The 26,265-nt window shown below is 33.8% G+C and overlaps 1 long non-coding RNA gene across 2 annotated transcripts; it reads left to right on the forward strand.

The window, feature by feature from the left end:
* The first annotated feature begins 19,949 nt into the window (after positions 1–19,949).
* Positions 19,950–22,175, forward strand: LOC128293275 (uncharacterized). Of its 2 annotated transcripts, XR_008283430.1 has the most exons (4): positions 19,950–20,379; positions 20,731–20,765; positions 21,482–21,695; positions 21,821–22,175. It is a non-coding gene; the product is annotated as an uncharacterized LOC128293275 (long non-coding RNA). The 2 variants fall into 2 exon arrangements; XR_008283429.1 differs by having other exon boundaries at positions 21,482–22,175.
* Positions 22,176–26,265: the final 4,090 nt, after the last annotated feature.

Consider the following 26,265-nt stretch of genomic DNA (forward strand, 5'->3'; position numbering starts at 1 on the left):
CCCAATGGTGAGTAAACCCTCTAATGGTAAAAACAGAGTGCAAAATTTATTTGTAGGTAAAAAAGATGTGAAGAGAGCCCTATATTACAAACAACCTTGTATCATTGTGAGGTTTAGGCAAAATTATTTATCTTTAGCTAACCTTAACGATTTTTTCCCTAGTGTCTTTACATATCTTTTATAGGATTATGAGGATGTCTTTAATGAGGCACCTGAAGGTTTACCACCTCTACGAAGCATAGAGCACCAAATTGACTTAGTGCTTCATGCAACCATTCCAAATCGTCCAGCTTATCAAAGCAATCTAGAGAAGAAAAAGGAGTTACAAAGGCAAGTGAAAGAGTTATTACAAAAGGGGTACATTAGATAAAGTTTGAGACCTTGTGTCGTCTCTGTCCTATTGGTGCCTAAGAATGATGGTTCATTCTGAATGTGTCTTGATTTCCACCCAATCAACAAAATAACAGTAAAGTATAGACATCCAATCCCTAGACTTGATGACATTTTTGATGAGTTACAAGGTTCAACAATTTTTACTAAAATTGATTTAAAAAGTGGTTATCGCCAAATTCACATGAGGGAAGGGGATGAATGGAAAACAGCCTTTAAAACTAAGTTTGGATTATATGAGTGGCTTGCTATGTCTTTCAGATTAACTAATGCACCTAATACTTTCATGAGATTAATAAATTATGTTTTAACTCCTTATTTGGGTAAATTTGTAGTAGTATATTTTGATGATATTCTGATTTACTCTACTTCTTTAGATGGTCATATTTTCCATGTTAAATCTGTTTTGGACATTCTGAGATCTGAAAAGTTATTTGCCAGCCTTGATAAATGCACTTTTTGTTATGCTAAACTAATCTTTTTAGGTTTTATAATAAGTACTTAAGGTATTCATGTCGATAAGGACAAAGTAGAGGCAATTAAGGAGTGGTCCACTCATAAATCAATTATCGATGTGAGATCTTTCCATGGTTTAGAAAGTTTTTATAGATGTTTTGTGAAGGATTTATCCACTATTGTTGCCTCATTAACTGATGTTATTAAAAATCTTGTGGGTTTTATGTGGAGAGAAGTTCAGGAAAAAGGTTTTTCAAGCCTTAAAGGATAAATTATGTGCTGCTCCGGTCTTAAATTACATGATTTTTCTAATACTTTTGAACTTGAATATGATGCTTCAGGTATTGGAATTGGTGTCTTGTTGATGCAAGAAAAAATACTAATCCCATATTTCAATGAAAAACTGAATGGGGCGTGTCGAAACCATTTTTTTGAAAAACGGGTCGACTTTGGTTTTGAAAATGATAAATAAAAATTGAAAGTCGCCACCAATATTTTTTGTTTAGGTGTGATCGGATCACCTAGAAATTTGGTCATTTTAATAAAACATTTTGATTTACTAAAACAATGATTTGGTCTACGAAATTTGAGAAAAAAAGTTCGGGAGTCGGTTACGTACGAGGAAGGATTAGCACCCTCGTAACGCCCAAAATTGGTACCTAATTGATTAATTAATGTCTTAATGTCGAAATTTAAAAACTCGAAAAAAAATTAGAATACGATCCATTTTTTTATGTTGATCTATACGAAGAATTTGCTTGAGTAAATCGAAATGGATTCTAAAGACCTTCTTGTCCTGAAGTAATAAAATGCCACATCTAGTACGTTAGGACGCAACATTTCAGACCCTCGAGAATAAGTTGGTCTTTTGATTTTCAAAACTCGCGTGTTTTAATTTTAAAAGGTTATTCGGTCATTTGGATCAAACGAGAAAAATCGAAACCCAATATGTTAGGGCACGATCTCTCGAATTTCCAAATACAGAACATTACCTTACTCTGAATAAAAACGAATGCAACATTTAGCAATATGCGTTTATTTTGTTTGGAATAAAATGAAACAGTTTAGTATACATTTGAGCTTGATACATGATATGATTTGAACTAAATAAAAAAATAATAATATGTGAATACGACATTGTACAAGTGAATAATAAGGATAATAATATGAATCGTGCAATTGAAATATACAATAACTTTAATCTCACCATCATATTTTAAAACTAACATTAATAATCAAAGACTAATGTAATCCTAAAAATTTAACTAATAAGAACAAATTAAAATACATATAGCGCAACATGCTTTTAAATGTGGATGAATAAATTTTAAAATAATAATATGATAAAAGCAAAACTTGAAATCAACACGATATGAAAACAGTTTGAAAAAGAAATGTATAAGAATTTAAAATAAGCCATACACATAATAATACATAAATGATTTTAAAAATAGATGTTATGTATGAATAAATTTGAAAAAATAATATATGAAAAAAAACAAAGCAATTTAAAAAACAAACCATATCGATTTAAAACTAATAATATGCATGAAATGAAAAACTCAATATAAATGATGTATGAAAAATACTAATATACTGAAAATGTTTGAAATGAATGAAATATACAATTTAAAATATGACCTTTAAAAGAGATAAATTATATACATAAATAGATTTAAAAGAAAATATATATATATATATATATATATATATATATATATATATATATATATATATGTAAATAGATTCAAAAAAATGTATACATAAAACAGCATGAAAATGGGTAAAACCAATTTTAATATAAACTATATATATATACAGTGATACATAAAAAAATAATTAAATTAAATACTACACAACATTTTAACAATATGATATAAAAGAATATAATTAAACAGTAAAGAAACAAATAAAAAACAAATTAAAACAAGGCACAACCATCAAAATAATTTCAATGTATATCTAAATAATTAAAAAAATTGTTAAATAAAAAAACTAGAGTATTATGCCTATTGAAATAAAAACTTAATTGAAACAGACTCAAACTAAAAGAGATGATTTATAAACAAAATAAACCATTAAATAAAAATAAGGACCAAAGTGCAACACAAGGGAAAGGGCAGGGACCAATAGGAAAAATATTCTCATTTTCGAAACTGCGCAGTTCACATGGGGATTAAAATGAAACAGAAATAAAATTCTAGGGTAAAATTAAAAAAATAAAATTTAATAAAACACGAACTTAAATGAACGCGCGAATAATATGGGAGGACCAGATGGGAAATTAACCCATCTCCCAAAAATGCGTAGTCAATTAAGGACCAAAATAAAACAATGAAGAAATTTCAGGGGTAAATTTGAAAAATAGAAAAGGCTAAGATGAGGAGCACATTAAGAACCACCTCAAAAGCGGAAGGACTGAGGGCGCAAATAGACCCACATTCCAAAAACACATGGATCCTAGGCGGGTATGGGTCGGGTCAGATGGGCATTAGTAAAAATGACGCCGTTTTGGCCTTTAGTGGCCTAGGTGAAACGATGTCGTTTCACAAATGCTATATAAACCCAAAAAATAAAAAAAAAACACATTTCTTCATATTTTCGAAAAAAAGAAAAAGGGGGGGAGGGAGAAATTCTCTCTGGGCACCCATCTCCGGCGATTGGACCACCATCCGTCCGTCGCTGGCAACCGCTGTGTACGGCAGCCAGATGTGCAAAAGTGGTCCATTTCAACCCTTCGGCTCTCTCCACTCAGATCTGAGTCTCAAACACCCAAAAAAACCACGACCGTTGAAAGAAATTGAGAAAACCATTCGGTTTTCTTCTTTCTAGTCACCCCTAAAGGTAAGAAATGGTGCCCTCTGTATATCTACATGTATGTATTATCTTTGATATGTGTAGGCTAAAAAGCATGGAAATATACCTTCGAATGAATCTCCTTTTGTTATTTCGATTTTTTTTTGTATTTCAAATCTCTTTTTTGTATTCCAAAATAAAATAAAAAAACCCATTTACAATCGGTTCTCCCTCTTTTCTCATAGCCGAATCATCCCTATTTATTTTGCTACCTTCTTCTACTTGTTGCTTGTTGTTTTTTCTTTACTTTGCGTGTCTCTCTACTTTTTTCTTGTTTCGTTTGTAGGTCTAGATGAAAGTGGTGGGATGCGGTTAGGGCAAGGACGAGCAGAGGGGTCAGGCCTCAGGGCCAGGCGAGGACGGTGCGCTCGAGGCACGTGGGGGGAGTAGCGCGACGCAAAGGAGGCTCAAAAACCCTAAGGTTTCTGAGTTGGTTTAGTTTTTGGGCTAGGTGGGCTAGGTTTTTGTTAAGTTTAGATTGGGTTTGGGCTGTTGGGGTTGTAAGGCCTATTCTGTAATTTGGACCTTGTAATAATGGACTGTTATTTGGTTTTATTATTTTTTAATTTTGATTTATAACGGGCCGGGCAAATTGGGCCTATTACAGCTGACCCTCTTTGCTCGTTGTCGTGTAATGAGAATGGAGCAACGACCTTAAGAGGGTCAAATTTGCCTGGACCTGCCGAATCTTGACTTCTTCAGTGCCCTTTTTCTTCAAGTCGACTCGCTCCAATCCACTGCATCCTCAGAGGCATAAGAACTGTTGCTTTGATCTACTCCACTGCGACTACTCATAGCTTTAACCTGTTTCACTGTAACTTCAGGGAAATAAGGTTTGTGGCTTTAAATTATAGCTTGATCAGCTCCATTGCAACTTTAAGGAGATAAGGTCTGCTTTCTTCAGTTTGCTCCACTGCAACTTTAGGGAGATAAGACTTGTAACTTCAACTTGTCCCACTGCAACTTCGGGGAGATAAGGTTTGTGATTTATAGCTTCAATCTGCCCCACTGTAACTTCAGGGAGATAAGACTTGTAACTTCAACCTGCTCCACCGTGATTTCCGGGAGATAAGGCTAATGGCTTCGATCTGCTCCACTGTAACTTCAGGGAGATAAAATTGGTATCTTCAGTCTGCTCCAATGCCATTTTAGGGGGAAGAGATTTGTAGCCTCGATCTACTCCGCTGAAACTTCAAGAAGATACGAACTGTGTCTTCGAGCCGCTCTTACGCCATTTCAAGGAGAAGAGATTTGCAGCCTCGATCTACTCCGCTGAAACTTCAAGGAGATCTACTGTGGCTTCGAGCCACTCCCATGCCATTTCAGGGAGAAGAGATTTGTAGCCTCAATCTACTCCGCTGAAACTTTAAAGAGGTATGAACTGTGGCTTCGAGCAGCTCCCACGCCATTTGAGGGGGGAAGAGATTTGTAGCCTCGATCTACTCCGCTGAAACTTTAAGGAGATACGAACTGTGGCTTCGAGCCGCTCCAATGCCATTTCAGGGGGAAGAGATTTGTAGCCTCGATCTACTCCGCTGAAACTTTAAGGAGATCTGCTGTGGCTTCGAGCAGCTCCAACGCCATTTTAGGGAGAAGTGATTTGTAGCCTCGATCTACTCCACTGAAATTTCAAAGAGATACGAACTGTTGATTTCAACCTGCTCCACTACTACTTAGGGAGATAGGATGGTGGCTTAAATCTTCTCCAATTGCTTAGGGAGACAAGATTCACCGTCTTTGATCTGCTCCACTGCAACTTCAGAGAAACAAGCTCTACAATCTTCAGCCTACTCCACTACTGCTTAAGGAGATAGGATGGTGGCTTAAATTTGTTCCACTACTGGTTCGGGAGACAAGATTCACCGTCTTCGATCTGTTTCACTGCAACTTCAGGGAGACAAGATCTGTAATCTTCAGCCTACTCCACTACTGCTTAGGGAGATAAGATGGTGACTTAAATCTGCTCCACTACTGGTTAGGGAGACAAGATTTGCCGTCTTCTATCTGCTCCACTACTGCTTAGGGAGATAAGATCTGTGATTTCCAACCTGTTACCCTACTTCTTAAGGGGTTAAGGCTTACCGTCTTCGATGTGCTCCACTACTGCTTAGGGAGATAAGATCTATAATCTTCAGCTTGTTAGCCTACTGCTTGGGGGTTAAAGCTTACTGTTTTCGATCTACTCCACTACTACTTAGGGAAATAAGATCTGTAATTTTCAATCTACTTCCTTGCTACTTCGGAAAGATAAGACTTCAATCTTCAACCTGTTTTCTTACTATCTCAGAGAGATAAGGCTGGTGAATTCACCGATGTTGCTACACCGTCTTCTAGAGACATGAGTTGTAGAATCGGTTTCATGTACCTATGCTTATGCCAAATGATTAGGATGCTATGATCGAAATGAATCAAATGCTCCTAACTAGATGTGATGCTTATGTCAAATAATTAGGTTGCTATGATCGAAATGAATCAGATGCTCCTAACTAGATGTGTTATGAATGATATATGAATGTAGAAATAAAAATGATCCTTTTTAAAAGGCTTAAGGTATCATTGCTCGTTGTTCATCAAGGCCTTATCATTGACGTATTATGCTGCCGTCTTATTCAGCTGACATTCTTGATAGAAAACCCAAAGAAACAATCACAATCTGCTGGTCAAGCTTGCCCCACTGAACTTTAGGGAGTTTTTTTTTTGCTTATCCAACCTACGGCAACTCAGGGTGTATGATTTGTTTCATTTTCAATCAATTTGATCTGCTACACCATTCCATGGGTGTAATAACCAGATGTATATGTCTGATATTTGTATGAATGCAAAGTATCATTTTTTTTCCCGAGAAAGATCCCCTTTTACACTTGGGTTGACATTACTCATTATTTGTCGAGGTTGTATCACCGACGAAATGTCTTGTCTTTTGTTCAACCAATAAAAAGTCCAAAGAGATAATCATCTTTCTCCAATATTTCCAACTCTTAGCTTGGTAAGTTCTAAATAATAGTCCTGTTTCAGGTTCTTGTATCATTTAGAAGCTTCTAGAGTAATATGCAGAACTTCTTTTGTGAAGTATTATTGGTCCATTAATCGTTATTTCAATGCAAAGTGCTTGAAAAAGATGAAAACAATGGACAAGAAGGAAATTGATTGGGAGTATAGTTCGAAATGAATAAATTATTCACAGATTGCAAATGCAATAAGAAGGAATTTAACTCAAAATGAATAAGTTAATCAAAGATAGCAATGCAATAAGAAGGAAATTTATTGGGACATATCTTGAAAAGAACAAGGTAATCAAAGATAACAAATTCAAAATAGGTAAAATGGAAGCTAGGTGCCTTAGATATCGTAGCCTAAGCTTCTATGTACCAACTTCTTGAAGACCATTTTGAGCTTAATCTGTGTTTAGGGAATCTGGAGTGCTTTGTCGATGCCTCAAGATGTAGCATATTTCTTCGTTGTTAATTCAGGCATAGCAAGACTGCTGTATGCCTGACCTTGATCCAAATTTGAGCCACCCTTTTTTGAGTTTTCAACTCAAACCCCCTTTGTTCTCAAGGCACCCTTTGCTGGTTTTCACCTTGGCCTCTTTCCTTTTAAGTAGAATACTCTTTGACTGGATTTGAGTTCACCGGATCAGCCAAATCTTTGCTATCAACGCTCCTCTAGAATAAGCCTTCTTTACCACATAAGGTCCTTCCCAGCTTGGCATCCACTTTCCTCTGAAGTCTTTTTGTATAGGAAGGGTCTTCTTCAATATCAAGTTTCCCTCATGGAATTCTCTAGGACAGAACTCTTTATCGTAAGCTCACAACATTCATTTATGGTGCATTGGACCATGATAGATAGCTTTCAACCTCCTTTCTTCAAATTCAACTGATCCTATTGGGGTTGGGTCCATTCTGCTTTATCCAATTTCAGCTCTGACAAGACTCAGAGAAAAAGTTCAAAACTGGTTTTATCCCATAAACCCATGATAAATGTGTTGCCCCGACGAAGGTCCTGACTGGCATTTGATGGTAACTTCTTTACGCCAATCTTTACAAGTCTTAGTCATTTTCCGTATGATCTTTGTTTAGTTATTTTTTTTCTTTCTCTCTCTCATTTTTTCTTTTTTTTTTGCTGCCTTTGCTGCATTGCAATATGGCACCTAATCTTTGAACAGACTGCAAACTTTTCACATTATGCAGTTGTGTTAAACATGATCTTTTCTGGCATTCTTTGTTGGCACCCTTTTTTTTATGACTGTCAATTTAGTAACATTAGCATATGAAGCGACTTTTACCCTCTTGGTGAAGTAATTGATGCCTAGTAGAAGCTTTTGACGAGATCGGCCCAGTAACCTCCATGCCCCACATAGAGAAAGTCCATGAAGAAATTAAGGGGCACATGAGTCTTGTCTTCCTTAATCCGGCATTTATGGCATAACTGATGCAATTCCTTTCTACGGTGGACCAATAGAACCTGAATCTCATGATTAGCCTAGCCATCGTAAACCCATTAGCATGTGTCCTTCTGACATACTTAGGGACCTCTGTTAACAGCATCCACAGGTCTTAGTAGCCCAGGTATATCTTGATATAGACGCTTCATTTTGTCTTTGTGGTGATGCAGGCTTCGATCCTTGCCTTTTTCTCTTTTCTTAGGCTTACTGCTCATTGACCTTTTGTAAGGTGAGATATGTTTTCCTTCTTGTTCTACCATCCTTAACAAATCAGGAGGTAGGTTACCATCTCTGTCATCTTTAAAGTGCTGGGATCCCTTTAGGCCCATATTTTACTCAAAAGGAGACTAGAAGTCAGTAACAGCGTCGCTCACGTCATTAATATCTGGAGACCTATTGTAGGTACGAAGGCAGATTCCAAAGAATAAATGATTCTAAGGATGATTATTTGTATAGTATGATCATGAATGAAAAATATTCGAAAGAATGTCCAAAAAGTAAAAGAATCTAAGAATAACTGTTTGTACGGTATGAAATGGAAAGAATAAAAGAATATTTACTCAAAATGATAACAAATATACATTTTATTGAAATAAAGATTTTGGGTATAAGCCTATTTCACAAAAGGATTCTTGTTACTTCTAGGCTTAAAGCAACAAGCGTGTTTTGAATGTTACTCTAGATTAGCTCTAAAAATACAGGGGTCTCTTCCACAGTCTCATAGTTCAAAATACTACCAAGTATGTGAGGGTAGATGCTCACAAAATTCTATTCCCGGGTTCTCTCTTCTAATACGTCGTTAATGTTCAGGTTCTCCAATATCGAGTCTTGCACTATAGTCCTTAGCTCGATGTACCCTTGGATCTCATTCCCCTATCCATCATGGAACTCATAATGTTTACCCCTTTAACAGAAAGGTTGGGTAGCGAATTTTCTGCACCAGAGGGATCATCGAGTTTCACGATACCCAATTTGGTAAATTTTTTGATTAACTTTTTAAAAGCGGTGTAGTTCTCGATGGAATGCCCCGTGACTCTCGCATGATATGCAAATTAGCCGCTTGCATCGTACCATTTAGGGTATGGTGGTTGTATTGGTTCTATGTAAAAAGGGGACACAACATGTGCGTCAAACAACATTTGGTACAACTTCCTATACGTGATTGGGATAGGTGCAAACTGAGGTTTTTCTGAATTCGATCTTGGATCGGGTTCTTGCTTTGGGAAGACTTGATGACTAATAGTTACCATCCTTAGCTGACTTACTATAACCCGCTTAAAATAGCCCTTGTTATACCTACTCGCATCATTCACTTCCTTTTTCTTCTTCTTCGAGGCCTTTAAAGTCCACTCTCCCCTTTCCTTCATTTCTGTCAGAATAACTGGTTTGGCTCGATCATCTTTTGGGTTAAAACCTAAACCCATCGGGAAGCTCAACAGTGCCGATGTATCAGTCTGATATTAGGGTCCGATAACGACGGGTACCCCTTGCATGTCGATTGGGTCAGGATGCTTATTGGGGTAAAACCTGGGGAATAGGTGATGTCTTCATTATCATCCTCACTATTGACCACTGGGCCACTCATTTTTTGAAATTCTCCGGCCAGTAACTGGGTTAACTGGCCCATCATATTTCTTTGGAGTTCTAGCATTTGTTCTCGCATATCTTGTTGAATTTTGATTAATTGCTCTTGCATCTGTATTTGCCTTTTCTCTATTCTCTCCAACCTTTGGTCCATATCCTTTGTCAGTTCTGAAATTATTTTACCTAATTAGGGTCCTTCTGGGAAAATCTAATGCAAATGATGCAATGCAATGCAAATGCGTGGAGTGAATACAAAAGAAAGAGAGGCGTTGACTCTGAATTCAATTCCATTAGAACAACTTTTCTAGAAAACAAATTTCTTTACATAAAATGGATTAAATATGCGGCCTTGCTTTCATATTCCGGACGAAGACACCGATCTCTTTTCTTTATGGAAGTCAAATCTCGCAAGCTTCCAATAAATGCCTTCACTAATTCCTTTTTGCTTAATCCAGACCGTGACTTATTATCCTTGCGATGTTGATTAGCTTTTTTAAGAAAATCGGGACGCGACGACTCTCGAACAATTTTTATCGGCTTGAATCTTCAGGTAAAGACTTGTTTTCCTCCGCGAATCATCAGCCTTTTTCCGTTTTGTTTACTTGGACCATATTTAGACAATCGTATTATAATCCACTTTATCAAGGAATTCGTTTTCTTATGACAAACTGTTCTATTTAGCAATCAAATATGAATCAACACCTCCTTTCTATGAAGATGTAATGCAATGCAGTCATCATAAAAATAAAAACAAAACACGTTAGTACAAAAAAAATAAATAACAAATACAGTACCTATTCAGGTGATTACTAAATTTAGGCAAGGTTCTACCTAAGGTGGACTCTCAAGGTTCACTATATGTGGCTCGGTTCTAGAGAAAGGATACCTGAACTAGCAGATTCCTCAATCGTCACCCATTATAGGTTCATATGGATCGAGTTCAGTTCAGGGGAACACATTTCCCTATGACCATGCGGAGATGAAAATCTCACGAAATCATAGGTACGGATGTATCCCAGAAGCAATCCACTAGCCCATGTAGAGGTGAAAACCTCACGAAGGCATAGCTTTTCACTCCCACTTAAAGGTGTGACCACAACGGTCATGCAATGTAATGTGCAAGGATATATGCATAAAAAAAACTTGAAGCAATAAAGAAAATATGAATAAAATAATGAAAACCGTAAGAAAACAGATGAAATGCAATGAAGGGATCATAAGTTTAAAACGAATTTTCAATTTTTGACAAAGGACAAAAATCAATCAATTTATGGCTCGACTCTCAAATTCCCCAGTGGAGTCGCCAAGCTATTGAAACCATTTTTTTGAAAAATAGGTTGACTTTGGTTTTGAAAATGATAAAAGAAAATTGGGAGTCGCCACCAATCTTTTTTGTTTAGGTGTGATCGGATCACTTAGAAATTTGGTAATTTTAATAAAACATTTTGATTTACTAAAACAACGACTTTGGTCTATGAAATTTGAGAAAAAGGGTTCGGGAGTCGGTTACGTACGAGGAAGGATTAGCACCATCGTAACGCCTAAAACCTAATTGATTAATTAATGGCTTAATGTCGAAATTTAAAAACTCAAAAAAAATTTAGAATACGATCCTTTTTTTTATGTTGATCTATACGAAGAATTTGCTTGAGTAAATCGAAATGGATTCTAAAGACCATCTTGTCCCAAAGTAATAAAATGCCACATCCAGTACGTTAGGACACAACATTTCAGACCCTTGAGAATAAGTTGGTCTTTTGATTTTCAAAACTTACGTGTTTTAATTTTAAAAGGTTATTCGGTCATTTGGATCAGACGAGAAAAATCGAAACCCAATACGTTAGGGCACGATCTCTCGAATTTCCAAATACAGAATATTGCCTTACTTTGAATAAAAACAAATGCAACATTTAGCAATATGCGTTTATTTTGTTTGGAATAAAATGAAACAGTTTAGTATACATTTGAGCTTGATACATGATATGATTTGAATTAAATAAAATAATAATACTATGTGAATACGACATTGTACAAGTGAATAATAAGGATAATAATACGAATCGTGCAATTCAAATATACAATAGCATTAATCTCACCATGTAATCCTAAAAATATAACTAATAAGAAAAATTAAAATACATATAGCGCAACATGCTTTTAAATGTGGATGAATAAATTTTAAAATAACAATATGATAAAAGCAAAAACTTGAAATCAACACGATATGAAAACAGTTTGAAAAAGAAATGTATAAGAATTTAAAATAAGCCATACACATAATAATACATAAATGATTTTTAAAAATAGATATTATGTATGAAGAAATTTGAAAAAATAATATATGAAAAAAAACAAAGCAATTTAAAAAACAAATCATATCGATTTAAAACTAATAATATGCATGAAATGAAAAACTCAATATAAATGATGTATGAAAAATACTAATATACGAAAATGTTTGAAATGAATGAAATATACAATTTAAAATATGACCTTTAAAAGAGATAAATTATATACATAAATAGATTTAAAAGAAAATGTATACGTAAAACAACATGAAAATGGGTAAAACCAATTTTAATATAAACTATATATATACACAGTGATACATAAAAAATAATTAAATTAAATATTACACAACATTTTAACAATATGATATAAAAGAATATAATTAAACAGTAAAGAAACAAATAAAAAACAAATTAAAACAAGGCACAACCATTAAAATAATTTCGAATGTATATCTAAATAATTAAAAAAAATGTTAAATAAAAAAACTAGAGTGTTATGCCTATTGAAATAAAAACTTAATTGAAACAGACCCAAACTAAAAGAGATGATTTATAAACAAAATAGACCATTAAATAAAAATAAGGACCAAATTGCAACACGCGGGAAAGGGCAGGGACCAATAGGAAAAATATTCCCATTTCTGAAACGGCGCAGTTCACATGGGGATTAAAATGAAATAGAAATAAAATTCTGAGGTAAAATTAAAAAAATAAAATTCAATAAAACACGAATTAGGACTTAAATGAACGCGCGAATAATATGGGAGGACCAGATGGGAAATTAACCCATCTCCTCAAAATGCACAGTCCAATTAGGGACCAAAATAAAACAATAAAGAAATTTCAGGGGCAAATTCAAAAAATAGAAAAGGCTAAGATGAGGACCACATTAAGAACCACCTCAAAAGCAGAAGGACTGAGGGCGCAAATAGACCCTCAGTCCAAAAACATGTGGATCCTAGGCGGGTATGGGTCAGGTCGGACGGGCATTAGTAAAACGACGCCGTTTTGGCATTTAGTGGCCTAGGTGAAAGGACGCCGTTTCATCCATGCTATACAAACCCAAATTTAAAAAAAAAACACATTTCTTCATATTTTCCAAAAAAAGAAAAAGGGGGCCGGCGATCAGACCACCGTCCCTTCGTCACCGGTGACCGCCGTGTACGGCGACCGAATGTACAAAAGTGGTCCATTTTAACCCTTCGGCTCTCCCCACCTCAGATCTGAGTCTTAAACACCCAAAAAAAACCACGATCGTTGAAAGAAATCGAGAAAACCATTCGGTTTTCTTCTTCCCGATCACCTCTAAAGGTAAGAAATGGTGCCCTCTGTATATCTACATGTATGTATTATCTTTGATGCGTGTAGGCTAAAAAGCATGGAAATATACCTTCGAATGAATCTCTTTTTGTTATTTCGATTTTTTTTGTATTTCAAATCTCTTTTTTGTATTCCAAAATAAAAAAAAAAACCCATTTACAATCGGTTCTCCCCCCTTTTCTCATAGCCAAATCATCCCTATTTATTTTGCCACCTTCTTCTACTTGTTGCTTGCTGTTTTTTCTTTACTTTGCGTGTCTCTCTACTTTTTTCTTATTTCGTTTGCAGGTCTAGACGAAAGTGATGGGACGGGGTTGGTGCAAGGACGAGCAGAGGGGTCAGGCCTCGGGGCCAGGCGCGGGCGGTACGCTCGAGGCACGTGAGGGGAGCAGCGCGACGCAAAGGAGGCTCAGAAACCCTAGGGTTTCTGAGTTGTTTAGTTTTTGGGCTAGGTGGGCTAGGTTTTTGTTAAGTTTAGATTGGGTTTGGGCTGTTGGGGTTGTAATAGTGGGTATTAAGCCTATGGCCTGTTCTGTAATTTGGACCTTGTAATAATGGACTGTTATTTGGTTTTATTATTTTTTTAATTTTGATTTATAACGGGCTGGGAAAATTGGGCCTATTACAGGGTGCAATTAAACTACTCAACTTACGATAATGAGTTGCTTGCATTACTTCGAGCTCTACAAGTTTGGTAACATTATTTGCTGCCACATGAGTTCATTATCCATACAGATCATGAATCCTTAAAATGGTTACAAGGACAAGGTAAGTTGAGCAAGAGATGTAACACTCCCTACCCGTATTTCGAGCCTAGAATAAGGTACGAGGCATTACCGAACTTATTATGATCAATCATGTAAAAATTTGCCATAAAATTTCTTCTAAATTAAAAATTTTCACACATATGTTTAACGTCCCTTATATGGGCCTACGGGGCCCAAAACATACATTCAGGGTGGTTCGGGACCAAACCGTAAACATATGAAACTTTTGCAACACTTAGAAAATTTTCACACTTTGGAGAGTCACACGCTGTGTTTTCAACCCTCTCTGTTATAACTTCATCACCCTTGTCGTCACTTCATATAAATAACAAGAAACGTGTATGGGCTCAATTCTCATTAAATTTCTCATATATATACACAATTTCACGTTATATAATCATACAACATATATCACCATATCTCGTAATCTAAATATATTTTCATAACAACTTATCTTGATTTCATACTATTTCATATTTAAGCTTAAATAACCAAAGTATTTGAAATACCATCTTTATGCAAATAGTACACACGAGGTATATAATTCCATAATTATGAATAAACACATTTATCAAACATTTTCCATATTCATATATCAATTTCTCATGTCTCCATATATCAATAACCATCATTTTCATGAATTCCAAGTTCAATCATAATTATTTGTCTCGTGTTCAATTTATTCCATGTCGGAACTTTATTCATTAAAACATTTGAATTATCAATACATATGGACAGTACATTCAAGATGAACAATTATATAATCACAAATGAATTCATTTATCAACCAAGTTCTATACTCATATCTTATCAACTCGTGCTTCCTTGTATCACATAATTCCATGTAACACTTACCAAACTTTGTCAAATTAGTGAACGTCTTACGGAATTGAGTACTTCATTTTCTCGATGCCATAGTTCAACTATGGTCTTACACATCTTCACATAATGATGCCATAGCCCAGCTATGGTCTTACACATATTCATATATTGATGCCATGGCCCAGCTATGGTCTTACACGTAATCACATATCACATATCGATGCCATAGCCCAGCTATGGTCTTACATGAATCACATATCTCACTGATGCCATATCCCAGATATGGTCTTATACAGTAGCATATATCATACCGATGCCATATCCTAGATATGGTCTTATACGGAAATCACTTGTCACTTGTAGCCGAAGCTACCACTATTCACTGATCAGGTAGCCGGAGCTACCACTTTTCACTGATCAGGTAGCCGGAGCTACCACTTTTCACTGATCAGGTAGTAGAAGCTACCACTTTTCACTGCTCAGGTAGCCGAAGCTACCACTTTTCACTTGTTATTTTTCCTTGATCAGATAAGTGTAGCCGAAGCTATCACTTATCACTTTCACTTGTCCTTGATCAGATAAATGTAGCTGAAGCTATTACTTATCACTTTCATTTGTCCTTGATCAGATAAGTGTAGCCAAAGCTATCACTTATCACTTGTTGCCATGGTCCAACCATGGTCTTTTCCTTCAATTCATCTTGTCATTGAACTGAAATGCTCAACTTGATAATTTATTCAATTTTCATGCTTTTACATTATTCACGATTTTATCATCAATACATATGAAATAACACATCATGAAATTCATAAAAATAAAAAATAATCACTAAAATTTAGTCATATAAACTCACAAGTTCAATTTTTGTATTATAACGATAATCATAATTTTATAATAAATATTCCAAATAAAACATTATATCATTTCTAATCCAACACTTATCGATTATAATCGGGCATGTGATCAATTTATACACAAGTCATTTATATATTTTTCCTCCTCCTCTCCATCCACATCCTTGGTATAAATAACACACTTGTAAGTAACCTTATCCATAATTTTCACTAATTACTTATGTGAATATTCAAGCTATCCACCCGTGTCATAGTCACTAAATTATTTATATCTGAAGCTACAAAACTCCAAATTAAGATCCTCTAATTTTCCCTGAAACTAAACTCACATATCTTCTTACCATAAAAGTTTCATAATTTTTGGTATGGCCAATTAATATATTTTATTCATTGAAGCCTCCCCTATTCTGCTGTCTAATAGTTTCGACCCTTCTTTATTAAAAATTAATTATCTCTTTGTACAGGATTCGACTGATGTTCCTATTTGTTTCTATTGAAAATAGACTCATTTAGGATTCTAAACATATAAATTTAAGCCTCTAATTATTTTTATCCAATTTTTATGATTTTACAAAGTTAGAACAGGGGAACCCGAAATCATTCTGACCTTATCTCACAAAATTTATCATATCTCATGATTTACAATTCCATTGCTTACATCATTTCTTCTATAAGAAACTAGACCCAATAAGATTTAATTTCATATTTTATTCATCCTCTAATTTCATTTCCACAATTTGTGGTGATTTTTCAAAGTTAGAATACTGCGGCTGTCCAAAACAGTTTTAGTGCAAAATGTTGATTTCCATTTTGCCCCAAATTTCACAATTCATACAATTCAGTCCTTGCTCAATTAACCCCTCAATTAAGATAATTTTTTCAATTAATACTTTTACTAGACATTATAAGTTATTTCATAACTATTGAAATTCAGAATTTCCACATAAAACTCTAACTTCAAACTCTTTTACAATTAGGTCCCAAACATTCACTTTCTATACAATTCTTTCAATAAAATCAGCATATAAACAATTTAAAGCTCTAATTCCATGCCAAATCATCATATACTTCTAGCACATATTCATAGAAACTTTCAATTTCTTTCACAGAATCAAAAACTAATGAATTCAACAAGTGGACCTAGTTGTAAAAGTCACAAAAACACAAAAATTTTAAGAAATAATCAAGAATTGAACTTACTTGAAGTAAAAATGTGAAAAACCAGCTTAAGGGAACTCTTCCATGCATTTTTGTTGATGAGAATGCAGAAAAATAAAGAGAAATCTAGATAATTCCATTTTAGTCCTAGCTTTATTAAGTAAATTTTACAATTTTCCAATTTTGCCCTTAATTCTCCTGATTTTCTTGCTGATTTCATGCCCTCGCTGTCCAGCCAAAAGAGACCTTGGGTCTATTTTCCTTTTAAACCCTCTTTCTTTTATCATTTAAGCTATTTAATCATTTTCCACAATTTTGCATTTGATACAATTTAGTCCTTTTTGTTTAATTAACTATCAGAATTTTAAAATTTCTTTACGAAACTTTAATACTAACTTATTAACACTCCATAAATATTTATAAAAATGTTTATGGCTCCATTTAAAATTTTTGAGTTCTCGATACCTCGTTTTCAATTCTAATTATTTTAATATTTATTTTTAGTACACTATTCACTATTTCAAAATTTTTCCTAACTTCACATTTAACTTATACTCACTAAATTAATAATATTTCCTACTCATTTGTCGGATTTAGTGATTTCGAATCACTGTTTCGACACCACTGAAAATTAAGCTATTACAAGAGACATGTTCGATGGGTAGAATTCATAGAGACATTCCCATATGTAATTAAATACAAAACATGTTGAGAAAATGTAGTTGTTGATGCCTTATCTCGTAGATATTCTTTGATAGCTACATTAAATGTTAAAGTCTTAGGGTTTGATCATATCAAATAATTTATACTTAAATGATGCTAATTTTGCAAAAAAAAAAATTCCAATTGTGAGAATGGTGCCATTAACAAGTTTTATCTTGTAGATGGGTTTCTCTTTCGCCTAAATAGGTTATGTGTTCCACAATGTTCCATGAGAGAGTTATTAATTCGTGCGGCACATAGTAGAGGCTTAATGGGACACTTTGGTGTCGCCAAAACACTAGATATTCTACAAGAACATTTTTATTTGTCACACATGAAGAAGGACGTTAAAAAGGTATCTTCTAAATGTATTACTTGTAAACAAGCAAAATCAAAGGTAATGCCTCAAGGGCTCTACACTCCTTTGCCTATTCCTTCTTTTCCATGGGTAGACTTATCCATAGATTTCATTCTTAGTTTTTCATGAACTAAAAAGGGTCAAGATAGTATCTTTGTTGTTGTTGGAAAGTTTTCAAAGATGGCTCACTTCATTTCGTCACAAAACGGATGATGCTACACATGTGGCTCACAAAACGGATGATGCTACACATGTGGCTGACTTATTCTTTAGAGAAGTGCGCCTACATGGGATACCTTGCACCATTGCATCTGACAGAGATGTAAAGTTTCTAAGCCACTTTTGGAAAGTGTTGTGGGGTAAGCTTAGTACTAAATTATTATATCCTACTACATGCACTACAGGAAAATAGGGCTTTAGCGGCATTTTTAGCGGCGTTTTATCAAAAAACGCCGCAAAAATTGTAAAACACAGAGCAATAGGGGCATTTTACCAAAAACGCCGCTAAAAACGGAGCAATACCGGCGTTTTTTGTTAAAACTCCGCTAAAAAGAGAAATAGCGGCATTTTTTGTAAAACGCCGCTAAAAACTAGAGCATTAGCGGCGCTTTTGGTAAAACGCCGCTAAAAACCAGAGTATTAGCGGCGCTTTTTGTAAAACGCCGCTAAAAGTCATATAACCCCTAAAAATTTAAACCCCAAAAAATATCATAAACACTAATCTATAACCCTTAAAAGAGTAAACCCTTAAACCTTAAAAACCCTAAACACTAAATTATATCCCCTAAAACCCTAAACCCTTCCACCGCCAAGATTCACCCCTCCCACTTGCCTTCCAGTCAATATCCCGTAATCCCATCTATCATTTTCCCCTTTTTTTCCCATTTCTATTTCCCCCTTTTTCCTCATCCTAAATCCCTAAATTATTATCACCCATTCCTGAATTCGACATCCCAAATCCCTAACGATTTTTCCCCGATTTGAAATCCCCAAGATTCACCCCTCCCACCGGCCTTCCAGTCAATACCCCGTAATTATTTTTGGTATATGACAAATTATTTTTTATTTTATATGTTAAATATTTTCTTATATAATTGTAAAAGAGATAGTATTAATTTTAAAATATTGAATTAATTAGCATTATAGTTTAGGGTTTATGGTATATGGTTAAGGGTTTAATGTTTATGAGTTACTATTTTAAGGTTTAGGGATTATGGTTTAAGTGTGGTTTAAGGGTTGGGGTTTAAGGTTTAGGTGTTAGGGGTTAGGGGTTAAGGGTTAAGGGTTTCTGATTTAGGGTTTATGTTTTAGGATTTATGGTTTAGGGATTAAGAATTTAGGGTTTAAATTAATTAGTGTTTTTTAATTTATATGATAAATATTTTCTTATATAATTATAAAAGAGAGTATTAATTTTAAAATATTGAGTTAATTATATTTATAGTTTAGAGTTTATGGTTTAAGACTTATGATTTAGGGTTTAGTTTTCAGTGTTTAGGGATAAAGGATCGGGGTGCAATTGTATATATGAACTTTAATTTAATCTAGTTCTTATAAATTATTAACACAATTATTGATATAACATCATTTTATATTTATATATTGCATACATAAATATTTATATTTATTCAATATAAAGATATATTGATGTATTTATTTTTAAAATCTCTATGATTAAATCAAAGATAAAAACTTAAATATTTAATATTTAAAATTTAAAATTTTAGTCCATATTTCAGTTAAAAGTTTAATATTCAAAATTTTAAAAAATCTAAAAATGATAATCTCAACACAAAAATTTTGAAAGAAAAAAATAGAAAAAAATATGTAAAAATAAAAAAAATTAAAATTGAGCAATAGTAGCGTTTTTAGGTAAAACGCCGCAAAAAGTTGAGCTATAGTGGCATTTTTAGTGGAAACGCCGCAAAAAATCTAAGAATTACCGGTGTTTTTTAAGAAAATGCCACAAAAGGCCATTATTTTTTATAAAGAAAGGCAAAATCCCGCTCACCCAATTTGGTTACCCGCTCGTTAACCAAATCCCCAAATACAAATTTGTATTTATTTCTTTTTCTCTTTTACTTTCAAAATTTGAATTCACCCACCATAGCTACTCCTTTTCTATCGATCTGTTAGGGTTTTGGAGAAACAAATAGATATTGAAGAGAAGGAGAACGAGGAAGAAGAAGAAGAAGAAGAGGAAGAGAAGAGGGGGGAGGAGGAAGAAGAAGAGAGTGAAGATGAAAGGACTAAAAAGGTCAAAGGTAGTAGTAGAAAGGGGAGTTCTAGGAAATCTGGTCGAGATTCGGCTGAGAAGAAAGAGCCAGTGACGCCTAGTAGTGATAGGCCTACAAGGGAAAGGAAAGTCGTAGAAAAGGTATGCTTTCTTTTCTGGGGTTAAGGCATGGGTTCATCGCCTGCACCACTTCCGTCCAACGATGGTACTGCCATTGATCAAGGAGTTGCTTTCATTCTCCTTTTACTTGCTCTGGCCCTCTTTGTTATACCATAGCTCTAGTTAACGATGGGATTAATTAACGATGGGATTAATTAAAGTTGCATAACTCCAGTTAATCTTAGCCCTCTTTGTCTTTTCTCTTTGGTATCTAAACTGGTTATATTAACGTTTTTGTTTCTAGTATTTATAGCTTCTACTTTGGAATCAGAAATTATTGGTAGGAAGTGCTGAGAATTGGAGCTAATTTGGTGTAATATGCTTGTTTGACAGGCTCCGTGGTTTCTTTTGGAAGGCAGCCAGAATAGGTGGGTCTCCTTTGCTGCTTGGTTAACTTCTTTCTGGTTGTATTGAGAATTTGGAATAGTCATGTAGTGTCCCCCTATTCTGAATCTTATTTGGATATATAATGTTTATCGTGTATGAAGCCTTTAAATTAGTTGATAATAAATATGATAGTGATTGGCTCAAAAATGCAGGATGATAATTATCTATGACTCTAAAATGATTCTGGAAATGAGACTAAAAGTGAAAGACAAAAATTTAGCTATATCATTTTTAAATAATCATATTGTATAGAGAACTTGTGCTTTGTTTTAGAATTAAAATCTCATAAAGTCGTGAATTAGAATAGGGTGGTAATGATATTTTGACTGGGAGGGGATGGGGATTAATCTTTGAACACAATTGCAGGGAAATTGGTTTAAATGAATTATTTAGTCCAATGCTATGTTAGTTTAATTATATTGTCTTCCTTTCTTTTGGGGGTAGAGACTTTAGAGGTTGGGGGAATAGTTGAATTGAATTTCATAGATTTTGGCTTGGCTTTTTGGAGAAGAAAGAGGAGTAAAGGGTGTTTCCTTTTGATTTATGTTAAGTTTGTGCTAGCTGAAAGTCAAAGAATGGCCTGAAGATGCATTTGTTGGGTCTAATAATGAGCATTGCATCTTATAGTTTTACTTCGGTTCTTTCATCTGTAACATTTTCATTAATCAATGGAAGTACAATGACATCAACATTGCAGCAAGCAGGCTAAAATTCATGGGGGCTGTTCTGAGCTTGGCTGCACCAAGGAGTTCGATAAATGACTGCAACGAGGTCTTACAAAGTGGAACGTGCAAGAAAAATAAGTCCTCATGCTTGAATAAAGATAACTCAAGATTGATTCCTTGTCTTCCTGATGAGATGTCATTGCAGATCCTTGCTCGAATTCCTAGAATTCACTACTTCAATTTAAGGTTGGTGTCACAGAAGTGGAAGGCGACTGTTATGAGATTTTTAAATAGTATTGTTCATGGTCACTGAACTTTGTTGTTACTGCATGGCTTGCACTATTTATTTCTGATGCTGTAACTCGTTTCAGTGGCTTTCAAGTTGTCAAAGAACCTTCAAACTACATGTTTTATTGGAGATTTTAGTGAAGGTATCTCAGCTGACTTGGGGTTATCTCTGTTATTGAAGCTTACAAAATCTCCAAAATCATTGATGACTCAATTCTAGAAGACTCCAAGTCTGGGCAAGTTGTGTGTCAAACCTGAAGATTGAATTTTGTAGATGTTCAAATCATAAGCACCCATTCAAGCATTTATAGCAGAAAATTAAGTAAAATTTTTGTTAAGGATAGCTTTGAAGATTCATTATATTAACTTCTGTAAGTACTTTGAATGAAGTTTTAGCTTTTCTTGTCGATAATCAGGAGAGTATGACGCTTTGTTATACAGTTATTGTTTTCGGACTTTCCAAGTAATGAAGCTAAGTCATATAACTATAGTTTACTTCATACATATTTAAGTTTGAGGCTTTGACATAATGATAATATCAATGTTTGATTTGAAATGAGTTGAGGGAAGAGTTGATTACTGTAGCTGAAGTTGCATTGTTTCTCCCTCATAACAAAGTGTAAGAAGATGACGATTTGTTTTACAATTGTGTTCAGGAAATAATATTGATGCATTGAATCTATCCTGACATTTATTCACATGCCTTTCACTTGGTAACATGGTCCTGGCTGCATCCTTTTGTTTTGTTTTATTACTTGAATTGTAAACATTGTTCTTGTAATTGGTTCCGAATATTGTCAAAATTCAAGACTTATGATCCATGTCTAGGTGTTATTTAATATGTCCGTTTGTTTTAAAACCTTTTGTTTTATCGAAGAAAATCATTCTGAACATTTTCTTGCAATGCTGTTTTTTCAGGTAGTTTAGGAGTTCCAAATATTTTTCCAAAGTTGTGTTTAGGGAAAGTAGGAGTTGATAATTCAAAGCTGAATAATGTTAGAATTTGTATAAGGCAAAGACCATTGCGATATACTTCCCTAGTTAAACACTTGGAGAAGGCATTCAGCATAGGTTTGAGGCAATCTGTTTGGTTTCTAATATAGTACTTTGGAAACCCAGGATAAGTAACTTTTTCTAATATAGTGCTCACAATTATAAATTTGTTTGATAACTGCTGTTTGAGACAATCTGCTCATTTTCTTGCCCATAACCATGATGATTTTTTTTGAAAGGGAAAAAAAGAAAAAAAGTGAAGAGCTTTTTAACTATTTTCTAAAATGAGAATAAAAGCACCAATCCATGGTGGATGAAAGCAAATTATAATCCATTCAAACAAACAAAAAACAAAACCACCAAACGAACAATGAAAGCAAATATACCAAAAACATAAAAGTCATTAAAATTTTAATATTCTGTTGTAAAAAGCTAGTTTATATTATAGATAGATAGATATAAAACACTGTTAAAATTTTTAGTTAGAGATAAAAGATAAAAAAAACAAAAGATATTTTTGACCTAAGAAATTTATTAATTATCATCATTATAATATAACAGTAATGTAAAATTTTTAGAGATATTTAATTGAATAAAAAATAAAAAAAGAAGACAATTTTGATCCTATTTATTTCCCTTATATTCCGCCATTACTTAAGTCATTCCTCGACAAAGAAAAAAGAAAAGCAAATGGATGATGCTGGATTCAATAATGAAGGGAGCAAAAATTCTAGTCTTTATTACATACATGTAATTTTGATTTTTATATTATATAAATACACTCGCTTTTTCTCCATCTCACATGAAAATTTTGCCACTTCCATCCATGGTGGATGTGCTCACATGTCAATAAAAGTCCTTTGGATATTATAATCCCTAATAACTGCCATAAATGTTAAATGGCATGATCTAGGAAGTAATAATTTACAATATTAAATAAGAATTAAATATAATAGATATTTACTAGAAATATGAATTTTGCTTAATAGTATAGTACAGATTCAAAGGGTTAAAGATCCAAATCTCGTAGCATAAAATAAATTTAAAAATTAAGTTTAAAACCAATTGAAATCCTTAATAAATTTTTAAATTCAGATTTCGTTATGCCATTTCTTTAAGGTAGATCAGATTATTTTTAATTTTCAAATTAATTGCACATTGATTTATAATAATTGCATATTAATTTGTAAATTTTTGTGTGATCTTATGGCAAGCTTGTATCTTTTTTGTAGTGATCAAATATTTGTGTGACATTATTTTGTGTAGATGGACCGTAATCAAGACCAAAATGCAATTGTCGGGGTCGTGACTTCAGTTTTAGCTTTTGAGGCTCTTTGGATTAAAAAATTAAGAACTAGGAAGAAAATTGCTTCTCACCCTCGTATGAATCGAGACTATGAAAGAGAAAATTATATTAATAGAATTTTATATAGTGGTGACCAGCATTGTATTGGTGTGATAAGGATGAGACCAATTGCCTTTTTTAATTTGTGTGATATTCTTAGTAGGAATAATTTGTTACAATCAACTAAATCAGTGAATATTAGGGAGCAAGTAGTTATATTTTTACATATAGTTGGTCATAATATGAGGTTTCAAGTGATTGGATCTAGATATTATAGATCAATTGAGACAATTCACGTTACTTTAGGGTTGTATTGAGAGCTATTTTGAAATTGTATAAACTATTTATTAGATTACCTGATGAGTCAACTTCTAGTGAAATCAGAAAAAGATCCAAGGTTTTATCCTTATTTTAATGATTGTATTAGAACATTAGATAGAACTCATGTTCGTGCATCCATTCCACTTAGCATTCAAGGAAGATTTCGTAGCCGTAAATGGGGAACGACACAAAATGTATTGGCTGCCATTACATTTGATTTGAAATTTTCCTATGTTTTAGCTGGTTGGGAAGGTAGTGCACATGATTCTCGTATTTTAAGTGATGCACTTTCACGCCCAAGAGGATTAAGAATTCCGAAAGGTGAGAATTAACATTAAATACCAAATAGTTCAAGTAAGCTAATAATTTTTTAATAATAATTATGTTTAGTAAATTTGTAGGTAAATATTATCTTGCTGATGCTGGATATGGCATCCGAAATGGATATATTACCCCATATTGTGGTGTCTGATATCATTTAAAAGAGTTTAGTGCTCAGGGGCCTGAAAATGTAAGGGAACTCTTTAATCTTCGTCATTCATCATTGCGAATCACTATTGAACGTATTTTTTAGATTTTGAAGAAACGATTTCGTGTGTGAGATGCTATTGGAATTTTCAAACTCAAATTGATATAATTTTGGCTTGTTGCATCATTCATAATCATATAATGGGAATTGATCCTAGTGATTTACTTAATCAAGGATTATACGAGAAGCCTAAGTCTGATTTGATAATACCAACTCTTATGGAGCGAGAAGAAAGAGAAGAAGCAAGAGAATGGTTTGCTAAGAGAGAGGAAATTGCACAAACTATGTGGACTGATTATATGGCTAGAAATATTAGGTAGGTTTAGGGCTTAGGGTTATTGTTTCTATGTTATGTATGTTTTAGTATTAAAATTGTTTTTTTAATGTTGATTGGATAATGATATTGAAATTAGTTTGTTCGATTTTGAAATTATTATGTTTTAAATTTGTTAGACATTGAATTTATTATGTTTTAAGCTTGTTGGATATTGAAATGATTGACAATGACAATTATTAATGTAGAATGGGTAAGGCAACAAAGAAAGGGACATCAAAGCAATTCAGGTGGACAAAATCGATGGAACATCTTTTTCTCGAAATTCTAGCAAAGGAGCCCAGAAAGGAAATAAACCTTTTAACACTTTCAAAGCAGTTTCTATTAATCGAGTTGCCGTAGCTATTTCTAAAAGATTTCAAATCCAATGCGATGTGAAGCATGTGGACAATCATTTGAGGACTATAAAAATCAGTGGCAGATTATATGCACAATTCAGGTTGAAAGTGGTTTTGGATGGGATGATAACATGAAAATGATCACATGTGATAGAGCGAAATATGATGTAGCAGTGATGGTAATATATGTATATATATATTAAGTATATTTCAATTGTTTTTTTTACTTGTTATTCTAATTGTATATAATATCCAACAGGCACATAAGAAGTATGAACCATTTTTGAATAAAAGCATTGATCATTATGATGAAATGACTATGATTGTTGGCAAAGATATGGCAACAAAGAGTTTTGCTAGAACATTTGTTGACATAGATTTGGATGATGGTAACCAAGATTCAGTGCCTATAGACTGTGACAATGAAGAGATTGAGGAGGTAAGAACAAAAGTATCTTCATCTAGCACATCTAAACGTAAAAGAAAAAATTCTCGAGAAAGTGTCGTTGATGAATGAATTAAATTTGTGGGTGAACAACTTGGCAAAATTGCTAATTCTTTGGAACAATTTACTGCGGATAAGGCACCACATCTTTACGAAGAAGTGATGTCGACAGAGGTAGAAGGATTTGATGATGACTTCCTTTGTATTGTGTTTGATTATCTTG

Source organism: Gossypium arboreum, chromosome 5 (assembly GCF_025698485.1).
Source record: "Gossypium arboreum isolate Shixiya-1 chromosome 5, ASM2569848v2, whole genome shotgun sequence".
NCBI lineage: Eukaryota > Viridiplantae > Streptophyta > Magnoliopsida > Malvales > Malvaceae > Gossypium > Gossypium arboreum.